The following is an 18,114-nucleotide window of genomic DNA, read 5'->3' on the forward strand; positions in this document are numbered from 1 at the left end:
GTAGCTGAGATGTTTAACAGCATGCAGAAATACTTTTCAAAGTGTTTTGCATAGCAAGGTAGGAGGATGCTTGGCATATAATTGGGAATGAGCCTTAAGTAACAAATCATACTGCATTAACGAAAACTGCAAAAACAGTGAACAGCCATAATCCAACTACAGTAAGACTAATAAATATGGATGAATGAGTCTAAACTATGGATTCAGATGGACCGTCTACTGCAGTAGACCTAGCACAGTTATTTCCTGCTTTCCCCAATCCATCCTTCTTTTCTATTGTGTCCTGAAACATGATAGCCTCTCTGATGGCAATTGCATTCTCTCTCATTCAGAACACTACAACATGGTACTAAGACATTGAGGGTATTATATACTACTGAACACTAAACTATAAACATTATAGGATTGCATTTTATGGATGCTTGGGTGGCCTTTTCAAAAGGGCTCAACATCAGACCAAATTCCCATTGAAGTCAATGGGAGTTTCACAACAACTGAGTTCAGTAGGAGCACAGTTAAGCCAACACAAATTATTTTTGAAAACTGTATGTGTTATTTAAAATGTTCTTATTTCCTTTTTTGTGTCTTACAGTGGTCCTACAAACCACAGCATTCTGGGGGAGGGATAGCCCAATGGTTTGAGCATTGGCTTCCTAAGCCCAGGGTTGTGAGCTCAATCCTTGAGGGTGCCATTTAGCGATTGGAGGGTGAGGTAGAAGGACGTTGCTTAGCTCTACCAACAGGACAGGGGACTGGACTCAATAACTTCCCAAGGTCCCTTCCAGTTCTATGAGATGTGTATCTCCATATATTAAAACCCTTGGTCTCACAATTTCAGATTCCTATCTTGCAAAATTATACATATGCACTTAACTGAAGCCACATGAATGATCCTATTCAAGTCAACATTCTTATTCATATGCTTAAACACATACATAAGTGTTTGCAGAATCAAGCACTTTATATTGTAAAACAGAATGCATTTCATTTTATGCATTATGGAGTTAATGGAGAAAGCCCAACACTAATGAAGTTCTGAATCTAAAGCTTGCAAACTCAAAGCCAGACTGGTTCACACAGCACCCATTACTTTTTCATTTTGTACATATGTAATAGTTTGTACTAGCATTTACGTAGGTAAATTTATGCCCTAATAAACATGTAAAATATTATCAGATTCTGTTTTCCACAGCAGCTGTCACTTGGAAGTACTTGTCTTTTGCACATTTAAATTATCAATCATAATAATACATTGACATAGTTTTTTGCACTGAAATTCAATTTGAAATACATTTCTTAAGAAGAAACAAAGTGAACATTCAGACTGATCTTATTCTGAAATAGCTCTGCTTCTGAGTACATATTAAGAAATTAGTGAAAGGTCATCTACTAATGCTCAAGCACAGTATTTCATTTTTCAAAAGTAGCATTTTCTATACCATGTTTTTGACTTCATGAAAGACTATGCCCACAGGAACTATGAAAATTTTCTATTAAACTCTTTAGGAATTATTCGTGAATAAAAGATGGCAACTGAACAATTAGCTAATGTGTGAAAAACACTATTTCATCCCATATTCTGATAACTTTAAAACAACCAAATACTATTTTATCAGACTCATTCATATATGCATCCCACACCAAAAGAATTCATCTTTGGGTTAAGAACAGCACTAGAATTTTCTTTCAAAATGCAAATTTCTCCAGAAAAGTTAAAACTGACAAAAAATAAGGACTTTGAAAAAGATCCTCCATTTAATGCACTGCTCTATAACCCATACAGATTACCCCCCGGGAATTCTGCACCACTATTTACATACTGAATTCATGTTCCATACAGAATTTCTCTCAGCAGAAAGTAACATTCTTCAGAGAAGTGCTGCAGTTGTGTTTTTCACCCACCAGTGTGTCTGTGGTACCAGAGCAGAGCCACCATACCCTGTCAACAGCATCCCTAGCTGTGAACAGGGCAGAGAATATGCTGTGATCCTCATAGTGTCCTGCCCGTGGGGCCAAGTCAGGCCAAATGGAGACAGGGCACACTGAGGCTGGGTCTACACGTGCCCCTTCCTTTTGAAAGGGGCATGTTAATGAGCAGGTATGAAATATGCTAATGAGGCGCTGCGATGAATATGCAGCACCTCATTAGCATAATGGCGGCCGCAGCGATTCGAAAGTGTGGCTTTTTGAATCGCACACCACCCGTGGAGACGGGACCTTCTGAAAGGACCCCCCCAGTTTTCGAAAGCCCTTCTTCCGATCACCAGATAGGAAAAAGGGCTTTCGAAAAATGGGGGAGGGTTCTTTCGGAAGGTCCCGTCTCCACTGGCAGCACGTGATTCGAAAAGCCGCACTTTCGAATCGCCGCAGCTGCCATTATACTAATGAGGTGCTGCATATTCATTGCAGCACCTTATTAGCATATTTTGAACCTGATCATTAACATGCCCCTTTCGAAAGGAAGGGGCACGTGTAGACCCAGCCTGAATGAAAAGAGGCTAGAGGTCAGCCAGAGTCTGCATAGGGGAGGCTCCCTAACCATCTTGCCTCAGCCCCACATAACCGAACCTTATTTTTCCCACTCTCACTCAACCATCCACATTTACACCCATGCTCCTTCTCATCAATTACTTCCCTCTCACTCAGCTCATCCAAGTCTTTGCACTACAAGCAGTGTGGGAGATAAATTTCCATCTTATTTTTTAAATAAATTATTACTCAGAGCTCTGTATAAATATATTTAGTAATGACTCCATTTGTCAAAAACATATTTCCAGAACCTTTGTTGTTGGCTTTATTGTTATAGACATATTTGCTGACAAATATTTTGAAATAGATGACCAAAACAGTTGAAATTGGCACGATCGCATTATGTTATTTTGAGAAAAATATGCAGAATTTTGTAGAATTTGAAAGTACTGTGGGCAGATTTTAAAAATTTCGGCCCAGAATTCCTCCAGGAGTTCTATGCACGATATCTCTGAGTGGGTGGTATTTGCAAAATAAGTGGTCTCCATCATGCATTTTTCCCATGCCTGAAAATGCTGAACTGTTTTTATTCAGATTTTTGAAAAAGAATCTTTTTGAGGCTTGGCACAAAAAGGAACTATTTCAGCCTAAATTATCCAAATTTGGCAAAGCTTAAGCACCTGAAGAACACCCTTTAGAATGGAAACACGTAGGCAACCTTAATTCTAGGCATCACGCCATGCTCCACCTATTATTTTCTTTCTCAACATACATGCATTGAGAATCTAGAAAGTACTCATATTTGTTAAACGTATGTCATCTGCAGTCTGATAACATAACCAAAATTCTAATGATAGAGATTCTATGTACGAATGACCACGTGTTACATAAACAGGAGGTGTACACATTATCTCTTAATTATATTGAAAATCCTCTCCACGATCCAAAAGCTCAATCATCTGCACTTATTATTCTATGCACCCAAAAGCATTTGGGTATTTGAGGTTGTTTTGCATTTGCTGTTTGACTTATTCATAGCCCCTACTATAGCTGTAACAGTCTATCATATATAATTTCACTTCCAATACTTCTATTTTCAGTGCCTAGATCTTCAATATTGATCCAACTGGCATTCACCAGGGCGGGGTGTGTGTGTGTGTGTGTGTGTGTGTGTGTGTGTTGTTGTTGTTGTTTTAAAATAAATTAGACTGTAAAAATGAGATCTAGCCTTATTCTCCGAGGAACAGTTGCACAACTGAGCTCTCGCTCAGAAAGAAAAAGCACATATGTTAATAATCTCCACTGGCTGTCAGAATTAAATAGCAGATCCTGGCTACTTGCTCATTAATAAACAAAAATGTGAACAGCAAACAATTACAATCAGCTAATAGATTGTACTGATGTTTTAATATTTGAAATCATGGGACAGCAGTGCCACTTGTCTTTAAGAACAGATTCTAATTCAGCCTCTCAATCTGTAAATTTCCTGAACATGCAAGAGGTACACACACTATTCCATAGGAACTTTTTCCTTTATGGCCACGTCTACATGTGCACGCTACTTCGAAGTAGCGGCGCCAACTTCGAAATAGAGCCCATCACGGCTACACATGTTGGGTGCTATTTCTATGTTAACATCGACGTTAGGTGGCGAGACGTCGAAGTCGCTAACCCCATGAGGGAATGGGAATAGCGCCCTACTTTGAAGTTGAACGTCGAAGTAGGGACCGTGTAGACGATCTGCGTCCCGCAACATCGAAATAGCGGGGTCCGCCATGGCGACCATCAGCTGAGGGGTTGAGAGACGTTCTCTCTCCAGCCCCTGTGGGGCTCTATGGTCATCATGTGCAGCAGCCGTTAGCCCAGGGCTTCTGGCTGCTGCTGCTGCTGCTGGGGATCCATGCTGCATGCACAGGGTCTGCAACCAGTTGTCGGCTCTGTGGATCTTGTGTTGTTTAGTGCAACTGTGTCTGGGAGGGGCCCTTTAAGGGAGCAGCTTGCTGTTGAGTCTGCCCTGTGACCCTGTCTGCAGCTGTTCCTGGCACCCTTATTTCGATGTCTTAAATATTGTGTCTTAAATATTGAGCCTGTTCTGGTATGGCTATGGTCTGAAGAAGTGGGTCTGTCCTACGAAAGCTCACCTAATAAACTATTTTGCTAGTCTTTAAAGTGCTACTTGACTGCTTTTTGTTTTGATTATTTCGATGTGTGCTACTTTGGCGTGTAGACATTCCCTCGCAGTGCCTATTTCGATGTGGTGCTGCCCAACGTTGAAGTTGAACGTCGGCGTTGCCAGCCCTGGAGGACGTGTAGACGTTATTCATCGAAATAGACTGTTTCGATGTTGCTACATCGAAATAAGCTATTTCGATGTAGCGTGTACATGTAGACGTAGCCTATAACTGGAAGAGAGACATTATACTTTATTTTTTATTATTTGTGTCATGTTGGTTTTCCGGAAAGTGAAGGGCTACCATCATACGTTAGAACTAGGGACAGTGTAGGGTAAGGCTGTGAAAACTATCCCCAGCTTCCTTTATCGCTATACCTGAGCTCTAACCCATATCACCTCCTATTTATTCTAGTCTGGGGCTGCTATTAAACAGAAGCTTCAAACTGTGGCAAACTACTCTAAAGGGTTGTGAAGCAACATGACTCCACTGTATTTATTTTTTTCTGACACAAGCGGGAGTTGAACCTTATGTTAACCAACTACATAGCCTTGCACCACTCAACGAACCATTATTGGCATAAGAAATTCACTAACTTTGTGCTGTAATTTTATTGGCCATGCCCAAACAAAGAAAAAAGCAATATAAATGTTAATGAGAAGCTGTCTGCTTTGCTTTATTTAAAAGTCAGACTAATCCCATAATCCTAACAAACCAAAATATTAGGCTATCCTCAATTGCAACATAAAGATGTCCAGATGGTGCCTGTCTAAAGGGGACAACGGAACAGGAGTCTGACTAGCTAACGTCTAAACGAAAATGGAGTCAGGCTAGAAGCAGCGACTTTAGAAAAGTGACCCAGTCTTAAGGGAGAACGGCTCCCCGTTGATAAAAGAACCTGACATTTTGGTCACAAGGTAGAAATCTCACGACATAGTGAACAAGGGAGTAAAGAGTAGGACACGATCTCATGTCCCAAGAGGAAGCACTGCCTGTGTAATGCAGCTTGTGGCTTTATTAGATTTCCTCTCTGTATCAGTGTTTGTTTTTTAGAGATATAAAAATTAGAAGCCAGCCACTGAAGTATTAATGATCACCAGCAAGGCAGCTAATACACAGCTTTAATGACAGACAAATGGATGGCTGCAAAGACAACAAGGAAAAAGATAAAAAGAGTTCTTATTTTTCCCCAGTGACACTTGAATGTTCTGCTACTGCAGCCACACTAAAGTGGCATTATTACACACGGATAAATTTGTTGAGCTCTTTCTAACACAATATCCCATTAGTGAAAGTCCAACTCAAAATGTCCCAACATGAGCTTTGAATGGGGTCACAGCAAGAGTTGAAAAATAGAGTCTTCAAGCCAGACATCAAAGCAAGAACTATAAAACCCTAAGCAAAGCTTCTCTGATTCAGCTGACTAGAGCATGGACATTAATGTACCAGGGTTCTGTTCCAGAATTACTCTGTTAAGAGTCTCCACTAATTCCCAAATCAAGTATACCAAAGATTTAGTTGAATACCAGCACCCTGAGAATTTAGTATCCAATTTTCATGCTGACTAGCATTTCAGTCCACAAGCAGCCCCATTGCAGTCAGGTGGCAGAACTGGTTCTTTGATAAATATGAAAATTGACCAGAAGACCTTATCTCCACTGGTCCATAAACGCAGAGAGAAAACAAACAAACCCAAAGCATTCAGAACATTTGTTAAAGGGAGTGTATTCACTAACGTGCTGAGAATGCAATTTAATTTCCTACCATATAGAAATGCTTCAATGACAAGAGTGCTTATGTTGTGCCAGTATTTTAAAATGGCAAACAGGATTATTGGGGTAACTATATGCCAGCAAGGCTTACACCAAAACAATAGAAAAGCAGATATGGGATTCATCTGATAAAGAATTAAAGGCCAGGATTATATTTAATGCCAGACAAAGGGGTTTAATGGAAAATATGGCTTTCTGAACAACCCTCATTCATTCTTCGATGCAATTACACATTTCATTGAAAAAGGTAACAGTGTAGATATAAAATACTTAGATTTTTGTAAGATGTTTTACTTAGCATTGCAACATGTTAAAATTATTATTACACAATATCAATACAATACATTAAATGGATTAAGCACTAGCTAACAGGAAATCAAACACTTTAAAAAAAAACAAGCAGAGTAATTTCCATTGGAACAACTTTCTAAGGATTGCAATAGATTCTCTAGCACAGAATATTTTTGAATCAAGATTGCAAAAGACAAGATGCCATTTAAACAAGAATTAATTTAGGGAAGTCCTATGGCCTGTGCTACACAGGAAGTCATGCTAGATGATCACAGTGATCCCTTATGGCTTTATAATCTTTGAATATATGAACTTGCAGATCTCAAAAAGTAGAGGTCAGTAGAGAATCATCATCAAATGAGGGGCTTCTAATGGTGTTCCAAAAGGAATACCCCTAGGTCTGCTGCTATTCAACATTTTTACCAATCATATGGAGGTAAATATAAAATTACTGCTGATAAAATTTGCAGAGGACAATGACTGGTGGAGTGGTAGATTAAGATGAAGACAAGGCAGTTATACAGAGCAAACAGGAATGCTTCGTAAAATGGGCCCGTTCAAACAAAAAACAGCAAGTTTATTCATCCAGGTATCAGGAATGCAGATCATGCCTACAGAATGGGACTGTTTTGGAAAGCGGTGACTCTGAAAAGGGATTTAGGGATTAGGATGACCAAGAAACTGACCACAAGTGCCCACTAGGATGCTGAAGCCAGAGGAGCTAATGAAGCCCTGGACGGGTAACTAGGGAAGTAGAGAACTAGAGTAGGGAGGGGGTTTTACCTCTGTATGCTGCCTTGTTGTGAGACACTGGAATGCTGCGTGTAGTTCTGATGTTTCTGTTTTAAAAAGCATGTTGAAAACTTGGAAATGGTGCAAAAAAGAACCATAAAAGAGGTTGAGACCTTTGGAAAACTACTTACAAAGAGAGACTTGGGCTAAGGCTGTACTATGGTTTCTGTTTCAGGGTACGTACGTTGGTAAACTGTGTTAGGAAACTGCTCCATACCCACAGTGTTCCTGACCAGCCATGCCTCAGTCCCTAGTGATAAAGCCTACATCAGCCTGCACTGAGACTGGATGGTAGAGTGGCAATGCAGGGATTTTTGTGTGGTTTTTGTATATGGGGTTTTCCTGGTAAATAACAATACATGTTCACTTTGCTTGTTTCCTAACAAGCCACATCAAATGTGTCCAGAATTCCAGTTGCCATCCATTCAAGCAACCTAGTGGCAAAGGGTGAACTCTCAGGTCACTAGAGGTGATAAAGGCAGGACATTTGAGATACCTTTGAGATGCCTTTTTATTAGTTTAACCAAAGAAGACCTCTCACTTTTCTTTCAAGTTATCAGCAAAAAAATACAAGCCACAACTTTATTTTTGAAACCAATTCCAGTCATTTCTTTAAAGAGTGTTTGAATATCTTTAACCTTTTGGGGCATTATGTGTAACACCTCTCTAGACCTGATCCATTTTCTCTGCTCTGTAGGAGGTTTTTTTTTTTCTTTTCCTTCTTTTAATAAAAAACTGATTAATTATAAGAAGATGGATACGAGAGTGCCTCCATGTCTCTTGCTAAATCTGAGCTTGAAACTGGTAAGTTCTTTCTCTTCAAATTTAAGTTTTTACTGGAACTTTCTTTAAGATATGGAATGCACTTTTGAAAAGGTACCTGTGTAAATAATGGCTGGGACTCATGGCACTAGGTACAAATCATGAATATAATGAAATCCAGAGGTAGGAAAGCCTGTCCTACAAACACTTGTACTGGGACCAGATGACCTAAAAAGAATAAAGATCTTTCTCATTTGAGGAAATAAAATACATATATGCCTTTATCTGCTTGTGTGGAGAGAGAAACATTTTTTCAAAAATGGGACTGTGTGAAACCACAAATGTATGTTGGTGGACATAGGGATGGGTAAATTACCTCAAATTATTTTTTATTTTTAAACTTCAACAGAAATCAGTTTTATGATATCCCTGCAATTAAAAATCATCATTTTACAATGATGAAAGCTTCAAAAATTGTGAGCCCAAACCCTCAAATCACAAGGTTGCCCTAAAAATGTTTTTTTTTCTTAAAAACAAAACTTACGTTTCTCTTTATTTGCTTGTCAGGGAACATTTAGGATACACTGAGGATACATTTTCAAGCTTTTCTCTACAACCATGGAAACTTTTTAAATATAAAACCTGAAGTTTTCATGAAATCACTTGTTTCTGGAAGTTGTGGCTTTAAGTGTACCTTTGAATATCACAAGACCTACAGTCAATTGGTGAACATTGGTAAAATTTTCTTACAATTTCTCTAAGCCAAACTTCATCATTTACCCAGTAAAAGGCACTTCTATCTCTGCATATACAGTTATCACATGTGGCTTATGTATAATTTAAACAATGCAAGAATCAAAAATAGATGTTGAATATAAATAGTGGCACTTGTTTCTCCCAACTCTCTGGTCAAAATCAAAGAGCAAAATTTTATGACCTATTTAATACCCATCATTCAGAAATTGTATTTGTTCTGTCACTGCAGGAAGCAAAATAATAATCTATCCTTAGGCACCTTTATAGATTACATTCACTCACCCTGTGTCTACATGAGCCCCTTCCTTTTAGAAGGGGCATGTTAATGAGCGGGTTCAAAATATACTAATGAGGCGCTGCCATGACTATGCAGTGCCTCATTAGCATAATGGTAGCCATGGCAATTCGAAAGTGCGGCTTTCAACTCACATGCCACACGTAGATACGGGGACCTTCCGAAAGAACTCCTCGGTTTTTGAAAGCCCCTTCTTCCTAACACCAGATAGGAAGAAGAGGCTTTCAAAAACTGGGGGATCCTTTCGGAAGGTCCCTGTCTCCACAGGTGGCGCACGATTCGAAAGCTGCACTTTCGAATCACCACGGCCATTATTATGCTAATGAGGCACTACACATTCATGGAACGCCTCATTAGCATCTTTCAAACCTGCTCATTAACATGCATCTTCCGAAAGGAAGGGGCTTGTGTAGACCCAGCCTCTAAGTATCTCCAAAAACAATTTACTATTCTGGTTATCTGAATTCTCTGTAGGCTTGTGCCAAGCTAGCCTTATGGAGACCAAGAACATTTCAATATGTCGTCATTAATGAAAACAAAACTCCTCGAGGTCTGTTAACTTTATGCTCCAGGAGTTAAACTAGTCTCCAAATATTAGAGATGAAACAAACCAGCAGTTCTGTAGCACTTTAAAGACTAACAAAATAATTTATTAGGTGATGAGCTTTCGTGGGGCAGACCCACTTCCCCAGATCTGGAGATAAAACATTTCCAGCACAGATTGTCCCACATCTGCCTACTGCAGAGTTCTTACACCTCCCCCTGAAGAACATGATGCTGGGCAACTTCAGATATATGATGCTGAGCTAGATGGACCTAAGAGTCTGATCCAGTATGGTAATTCCTGTAATTCCTGACTTCTGCAATTACTCTCTCAACTCCTCTCTTCTTGGAGATCCATTTCTAACCCACTCTCTAATCTTGCTTGTGTACCAACCTGCCTTATAGTGTAACTGTCTTCTTTACCACTTTAGAGCCCATTCTTCTATTTTCATGTTATCAAAGACCCTCTTTCCCCTTCTAGCTCACCACTGTCCCATTCTGAGATTTGTTATCAGATGCTGATATTAAACTGCTGAACTGCAGATTAACACATTCCTCTTTACAAAAACAAAATCCATCTTTAGTTTCTTACCAATCCCAGTGGTTGTTCTGATATTTATGTACAATACAGGTTTCTTATTATATGAAGGCAAGCACAATCTATGGGCACAAATGCCCTCAGACATCAATACTGCTGCTGGGAGACATTTACTGGACTACATTCTAAATATTAGGCAGAAAAAAAAAGATAAGGTAAGGGGTTGTAAAGAAATTTTCAGTTACCTAAATCATTGGACATTCCTGATTAACCTTGGCTGGCAATGTGACACTAAATTACATCAAATTTTCTTCAGTGGAAGCCCTATACATGGTTTCAGATAAACAATTACTAAGCTGTGCTTGTAAACAAGAGAAACTGGATTCCACAGAACAATGTGGCAGGGTAATATGATAAAAAACAGGACAGTTACAAACAAACCAGCAAGTGGTCCAAAGAAATTTATTCATGTGGAGGGTTAACACAAGGAAGGACTCCTACAGCAAAAACAGAAGATGCAGACTGTAAATTGTTTTGTTAACATTAAGCAGAGCTGAACAGCCCTTAGAGAGCTGGACACAGAGCAGCTCGGCATGTCCATCCTAAAACACTACTGTTTTACAGAGAGAAGAAGAATATTTGACCCCATCTGACTTATAATATCATTGCTGTTCTAATTGTGATGCTTTGGGTAAGCAAGATTCTGTTTTAGCTGAATTGCCAGGTTCCTAAACACTGTCATGAAGATTGCATTACTTTAAAACTGTGTTTTGAATCTGGCAAAAATGACTGCTAATTGAAATGTATTAGAGCAGAAAAAAGAAAGTAAGACTAGGAAAAAAAAACAAAAATCAAAAGAAGTCACAAATAGTGCACCTAGGAAGAAAAAACTAGCAGATGTTGAGGATTTCTGATTGCAGCACAGTTTGTGTCAAACTAGGCACATAAATGCTTTTAGAGATACATCAGAACAGCAGCCCCCATTCTCCAAGGGAAATGCTGCCAATCTCCCCGTAGGAGTTCAGTGATAAAATGCAGAAGTTTGAATGTGTATGACCAAGTCAGAGTGAAATGAAGCATGAAAAGTACACAAGGAAGAGCCTAAAAGGGTGGGAGCAAGTGTGAACACATTCAGAAAAGTGTGAGGGTGCTAGGGAAGTGTAAACTGCTGCAAAAGTGTAAACGGAAAATATAGGTAACATTTTGAGTGAGAAGCAAGATTGACAGAGGGTAACAGCATAAGTGTGAAAGAAAAAGGAGGCAGATGAATGAGTGTAGGAGTGGGCAATGGAGTGTGACAGAGTGACAGGTTGTGATACAGTGAGAGACAGAAAAGAGCTTCTGATGATGTATTTCTTTTTTTTTTAAACTTCAGCATGTATCATAGAAGAGGCTCAGCTATCTGAAAAAGGAACAGTAAATTAAGCACAAGCAGAATAGGAAGGAAAGAAGATGCACGGTGGTTATTAAAGACACTGGATTCACAAGGTTTTTAGACCCTGATGTAATTGTTTTCTGTGACATGTCAATTTGTGGATTGACCTTGCATGAGGCCAATTATACCACAACAAACTGGAGAAAAGGAACAAGCAGCTTTCAATAGTCTTGGTGTCACAGAAAAATAAGTGCATGTAACAGGTTTGATTAAAAGCTTCCTCTCTGACACCATGGATTATTTTTCTGCCTGATTTTACAAGGAAAGCATAATATGCCCATGAAACACATCAATAAACCAGTGTTAAGGCTGGAAGTACATATCAACACCAGAAACTTAGGGCTATGAAAAATGTTACAAAAATGTTTCAGTTACCCCCCAAAAAGCCATTAAAACTCACAAAATATTTTGAGTTAAGATTAAACTTAAGAGAAACTCAAATATTTTAATATCTGGACATTCACAGCTCAGCTGTCCAGAGTCCTTTAATTCTGACCCAATTCAGGACCCTTGCATATCTTCTATATTTAGTTCCTTTTGTGTCTACATGTTAACACATGGTACTTTTGGATCAAGGACTTTTTCTAAGAGGTTTAATACCTCCCCAGCCTCTCAAATTGAAGCAACCAATGCAAGAGGAAGGCACTCTCATGTTGGTGGTCACCGAGGAGATGAAACTGTCAATTTTGGATGTTTACAGTTGTCTCAGAACCTCTGTTTTGTCAGAGTTTAGTGTTAAGGTAGCTTGGGTACCTCACGTGTGAATCTCCAAACTTTCAAAACCATTTTAATTTCATTTTCATTGAGCTGCCTGGGTTGCCACTGGCTATAATTTCTCCTGTTTTCATCCTACCCTGGGTTTGCTTTGAAGGTGCTTTTCTGCAAAGCCATTCTGATGATCCTGAATGATCAATGAATTACTTCTTAGGTGTGCCTTTTCCAGTCTCATAATCTGTCTTGTGCACTAGATTTCACCAATATTTTCCTCCTAATCCTCATGTGAAGCCTCTTACTCATAAAAGGTAACAATCATTTAATATACAAATGGAGGACTGAAAGGGACCTTGACAGATAACCCATTCCATTTGCCCATTCAGAGGCAGGATTATGCGTTAAAATGAAACCAGAGGGGGCTGTGACACACTGTGCATCAGATTAGCAAACAGGAACCCCCATATTCACCACTCTCATAAAATTATGCTATGTTTTGTACGAAGTATGCCTTCTGAGGTACCATTCCACAAGCTCTGATGTGTTTAACACTGATATCTTGTTGAACTGTATGTACTATTGTGTGTGAAGTTATGAAGTTTTGCTACATGTGTGTTACTTAAATATGTTGTAAGGATGGGAACACCCACAATCAGCCTTTCAAGTAGAATAATGGAGTAGCCAGACAGTGGTTAATTGCTCATCAACACCCCTCTAGGAAAGAATCCTTTATCCTAGGAACTGGGTACAGTGGAGACTTCTCAGAAAGACCATGTAGACAATGGAGTCTGCGCTCCACCAATGGGACAGACCCCATGCCACAAGCATAGATCTTTACAGCCAGCTGGAAGAAACGCTAAAAGAGGGGTGGAGTTGTCCTCATTTGGCCTCACTCCCCCGCACAATTCAGTATTGGAAAAATTTTCTGGGGGACAAAGACTATGAATTGGAGGAGAATGGTCCCAGCTTGTGTGATGAGAAACTGTGGCTTGTTTGTACCATCTATCAGGGTGAAAGACTGCTTGACTACAATCCTCTTTACTTTGTAGAAATCAGTCTGTGAATTTATTTTTATTTTTAAGTGACCAACTTAGATCTTCACACTTCCTGCTTACAAATCACTTCTGTAGATAATAAAGCTGTTTTATATTTTACCTGTACAGCGTATTTAGGTTGAAGTGCTTGGGAAATTTCATCTGAGTTTACAAAGACAAGTATGTGTCCTCTACACATCAAGGGAGTGGCAAACTAGGTACCGAACTTACACTGATCAGAGTTCTGAGGTACAAGATCAAAGAGGTGTGGAGGAACTGGCTGGAGCCTCTCTTTTGTTGGCTCATGAGTGTTTGAGGAAAGCATTCATGTAAATCAGTTGGGTGTGTCCCTGCCTGTGGATATCTGTGTAAACGCAGTACATGCTCGAAGTTAGTGGCTTGAAACAGCATCACAGACTGAGAGGGATACTCGAAGTTGGTAAATTGGTGGGACAGACGGCTCAACAATCCCACAGTTCAGGTTGCACCTGGGGACCCCATCGAAGGCTTCCACTCAAAACAAAGCAACACTGAAGGCTGAAGCAGGAGCTTGTCTTGCAACCCAGTGGGTGTCCCCTGTGAGCTGAATAACTTGGGGGTGAGAGACTGATAGGATCAGAGAGCTATGTGTTTACGTGTCAGGGTGCTTTTTGCACACAAATACCACAAAAACAAAACAGAGAAGGAACAAAAAGCCAAAAAGAAAGCAAAAAAGCACTGGAAACATGGCTCTGAGAAAACATGGTCCTGTCCTTAGAGCAGGGTTCAGCAACCCCCGGCAAGGATGCCAAGAGTAGCATGCGAGCTGATTTTCGTTGGCATGTGAAATGGGAGCTCAGCCCTGCCCCTCATCCCCCATGCAGATGTGACCTTGCTCAAAGCCATGCTGCCTGTGGATTAACAAAAGACCAGCTAATGTTACCAACTACCAAAAGGGTAAAGCTCTGCATCTTTATTTATTAATGAAACTGTTGTATGACTATTAGTGACTTTAAAGGTATCACTGGCATTCAGACCACACATAGAGGTCAAAATGTCAAATTTTGGCACTCCAATTTGGAAAGATTTGCTGACCCATGATTTAGAGAATTTCTGGGCAGAACGCTGCCTGAAAGAGGCTCAAAATTCAGTAAAGGAATGGTGTTCTTCTATTTGAGTCCTACTAGGTTCTGGAAAACAGGACTTTGAATGCTCTTTTAAACCAACTGGATTGCATCAAAGAAATAACTGGCTCCATCATTAATGTTTTCTTAACCAAAACAATCCAGAGATGACTCCTGCCCACCAAAAACTGACTAATCACATGTTAAGAACAGATAGCCATGTTAAGATCCACCACTACCATTCATGACCATCACAGAGGTCCTTCTACATGTCTGATTTCTGTGGTCCTGTGACTGCAGATCCTGATCACTTGTAATTAAAGATCCTGATACATATTTAGCAGGAGTATGACTGCTAGCCCACGTCTGGGTCAAATTCCAATGGAATATCTATATGTCAGCCCCTTAATATTCCCTATGCTGCTTCCATTTGCTGCAGTGTACTTTTCATGCAAGTCAGTGGGGTGGAGGGGGAGATGGGAACCAGGGTGCAGCATGGTTCCTGGCCCCGCTGGGCTTCCAGGAGCCAGGAAATTACAGTTTGCTTCTCCACTTCCAGACATAGCCTTTCATATAGGATATCACTGCACTTTTGTGACATGGTAACAACAGGTGTTGACTCTCCTCAGCTCAAATGAAAGTCACTGGGAGCTACAGGTGCTCAGTTTCTCTCACAACCAAGTTGACAGATTGCAGAACACCTTGGATTCTTAGTGATGAAGAGAGAATACCAGGAAGAAATCAACATGCCAGGCAAAGAAAATGGGATGAAACATCCCCAAGTTATTTTGCAGCCTGCTTGACGGTATGACCACACAAAAATAAAACTGTGGTAGCCAGTCTCGGAGCCTGGGTCAACTAACTCAGGCTCCTGCTGTGGGGCTAAAACTAGCAGCTGTCACGTAACATGACAACAGACCTGTTTACAGGCCTAAAGGCCTTAAAGAGCAGTCAGCAGGCCTCTGAGATAAAGAGTAGGAACTTCCATTCTTGTGGGGCACAACCAAGTTCCCGCTCCTGCGTTACAGCCTATTACAGCCTTGAACCCTGTAAACATAAATACCAGATAGCCATATCATCTCCTGACACCTGTTTTTAGATGTAGGAACCTAGAGAAACCAGTAACTGGGGCAACCCTGGCTTCAGATCTGTGAAAACGTTAAAAGTGGCATTGAGCCAGTATGTGCACACCCAGTAAACAGCTAAGGGATAAAATCATTGTGAGGTCCTGCCTCTAGTTAACTCTCACCAGGGACACCCTGACTCAGGGGTGCCTTGGCCATTCCTTCAGTTTGAGCAATGTCTGCCATGGCCCTGATGTGAGGCACTTTGGGACTAAAACTCCCCGTGGCAGAAAGGGACATAGGCATGCCAAATAGCCTCTTGTTCAGACACATACATCCTGTTGTACTTTGTTTGCTAATGTGTACCTTGTGAATAATTTGCAGTAACCTAGAGCACGAAGCTTAAAAGAGTACAGTTATCCCTAACTGGCTCTGTATTGAAACGAATCCCATGATCCTGTCTGTTCTGGGCCTGTGAGTTGACAGCAGCGTAGCTGCTCCATCTCAGCCTGGAGCCCGGGTTCCAAAACCTCTCCAAGCCCAGACACCAGCCCACACCCAGCACTATTTTAGCCACGTAGCACAACCCCGAGTCACTCGACCAGGTCGTAGGCTCTGAGACTCACTGCCGTAGCACTTGTTTATATATGCCCTGAGTTACCTTTGAGCCCCAGCCTTCTTGAGATTGATGACTCACCTCAGAACCTAAGCACAATGAGTCATTAGTTACCTGCAGGGTTCAGCAAACTCAGAGGTGAGGGCTCACCCATGTGGTCCTAAGATAGGCATATAGGCTCTGAAGGAAAGTGGCCTCGCCTATGTGTTCAGTGCCACTGTCTTGCTGAAAACATGCCCCTTGCCAGTAGTCTCGAATCTGCCTTTGCTCCTGCACCAGTCTGCTTCTGCTCTAGCCCAGGCCTGTTTCTACCCAGTCACCTCCGTTTCATCCTGCATCTGCTTCTGCCTCAGCTGGCTACTTGGCCCTCTGACAGGAAACAACTGGTGGATCTGAAATCCTTCAATGCTTCTCATGTGTTTCCTCACAAATTTCATTCCTTGAACCACTCACTTTGAAAGAAAGTCACTTTCCCACACCACTGCTCTGTACAGCTATGGTTAGTTATAACAAGATAATGTCATGTGAGGGAGAATTCTGAAGAGCTTCCAAAGAGTTCAGCAGCACAGGTGGCATTCTCTTTCCTCCCTCACCACTTCCTCTTTACCTTCTGCGGCAGGTGTGATTAATCCCCAACTTCTCTTCTGTAACAGTAATATCACTAAACTCTTACACTCATACAGTGCTTTACAAAGGTCGTGATCATTAGCATGTAACACACACTGAATTACTGGAATACTACAGGGGTAAGCCTTACAACTGAGCTTTTTTTTTAAACTTAAGAGGACAAAACCCAAGCAGGATCTACTCTCCTACACAGAGGAGATTCTTGTCTAACAGAACCTTGAGATGGACCTGGGAAGCAGGAAGAGGGCAGAATAAAAGAGAAAATGGGACTGACTCAATAGCGTGGTGCTTAAGGCACTCAGCTGAGAGGCAGGAGATGTAGACTCATATCTCTTTGCCTGATTTGGAGGAGTGCTTTCATCACCAGGCTATACAACTGCTCACTCTCTCTCTCTGTTCCAATGAATACTTACATATGTAGACAAAGTGGATCAGCTTCAACAATCTACTCCAGAATAGGGCAAGAGCATGTGCTTGGGCAGGGGAAGATCTCAGTTCAAAAGTGACTGCTCCAGAGAGGGGATTCAAACGTGGGTCGCCCACATCTCAGACAAGTGCCCCAATCACAGGGCAAAAATCAGAAGGGGAGGGAACATGGACAGATGGGCATATGGGCACAGTTTGTTGGCCAGAACTGACCTTTCCAATTTGTCAGCGAATTCCAAACAGAACCATGCCATATATTTCTCCTGATTTCTTCATGTGCTGGGTCAAGAGAAAACAATCAATTATTTTCTCTGCTCTAGAATCATGGTCTTCCCAAGGGCTCAATATGAAGAACATAAGTATGTGGGACATCAGTTCATATTCTGCAGTCTACCAACCATGAGGCTGAATGTCTTCAGAAGATTTTTATTTTAACTTTTACAATGTGCTCTGCAAGGTTTAACTTCTTTCTTCACAAGTTTCATGCAGAACATACATCAGAATTCCAGGATGACTGCACTCAAAGTTCTCAGATCTTCATTTTATTTTTCCTGCATGAACCAGTGACATATTCTTTTCTTCCTGAATTCTTGGACAGCATCTCTAGTAGTGTGTAACAACATTCTGCTGTGTCCTTTTCACACATAGAATCAAGAGCATTAAGTAGGTATGCATTTTTCACTGTATGGATTCTTACATCTATTACCTG

The 18,114-nt window shown here is 40.7% G+C and overlaps 1 protein-coding gene across 3 annotated transcripts in view; it reads right to left on the reverse strand.

The window, feature by feature from the left end:
* The window catches only part of LARGE1 (LARGE xylosyl- and glucuronyltransferase 1), a 458,979-nt gene that overhangs the window by 303,907 nt on the left and 136,958 nt on the right, over positions 1-18,114 (reverse strand). The window lies entirely within an intron of this gene.

The sequence above is a fragment of the Carettochelys insculpta genome, chromosome 1, assembly GCF_033958435.1.
Source record: "Carettochelys insculpta isolate YL-2023 chromosome 1, ASM3395843v1, whole genome shotgun sequence".
NCBI lineage: Eukaryota > Metazoa > Chordata > Testudines > Carettochelyidae > Carettochelys > Carettochelys insculpta.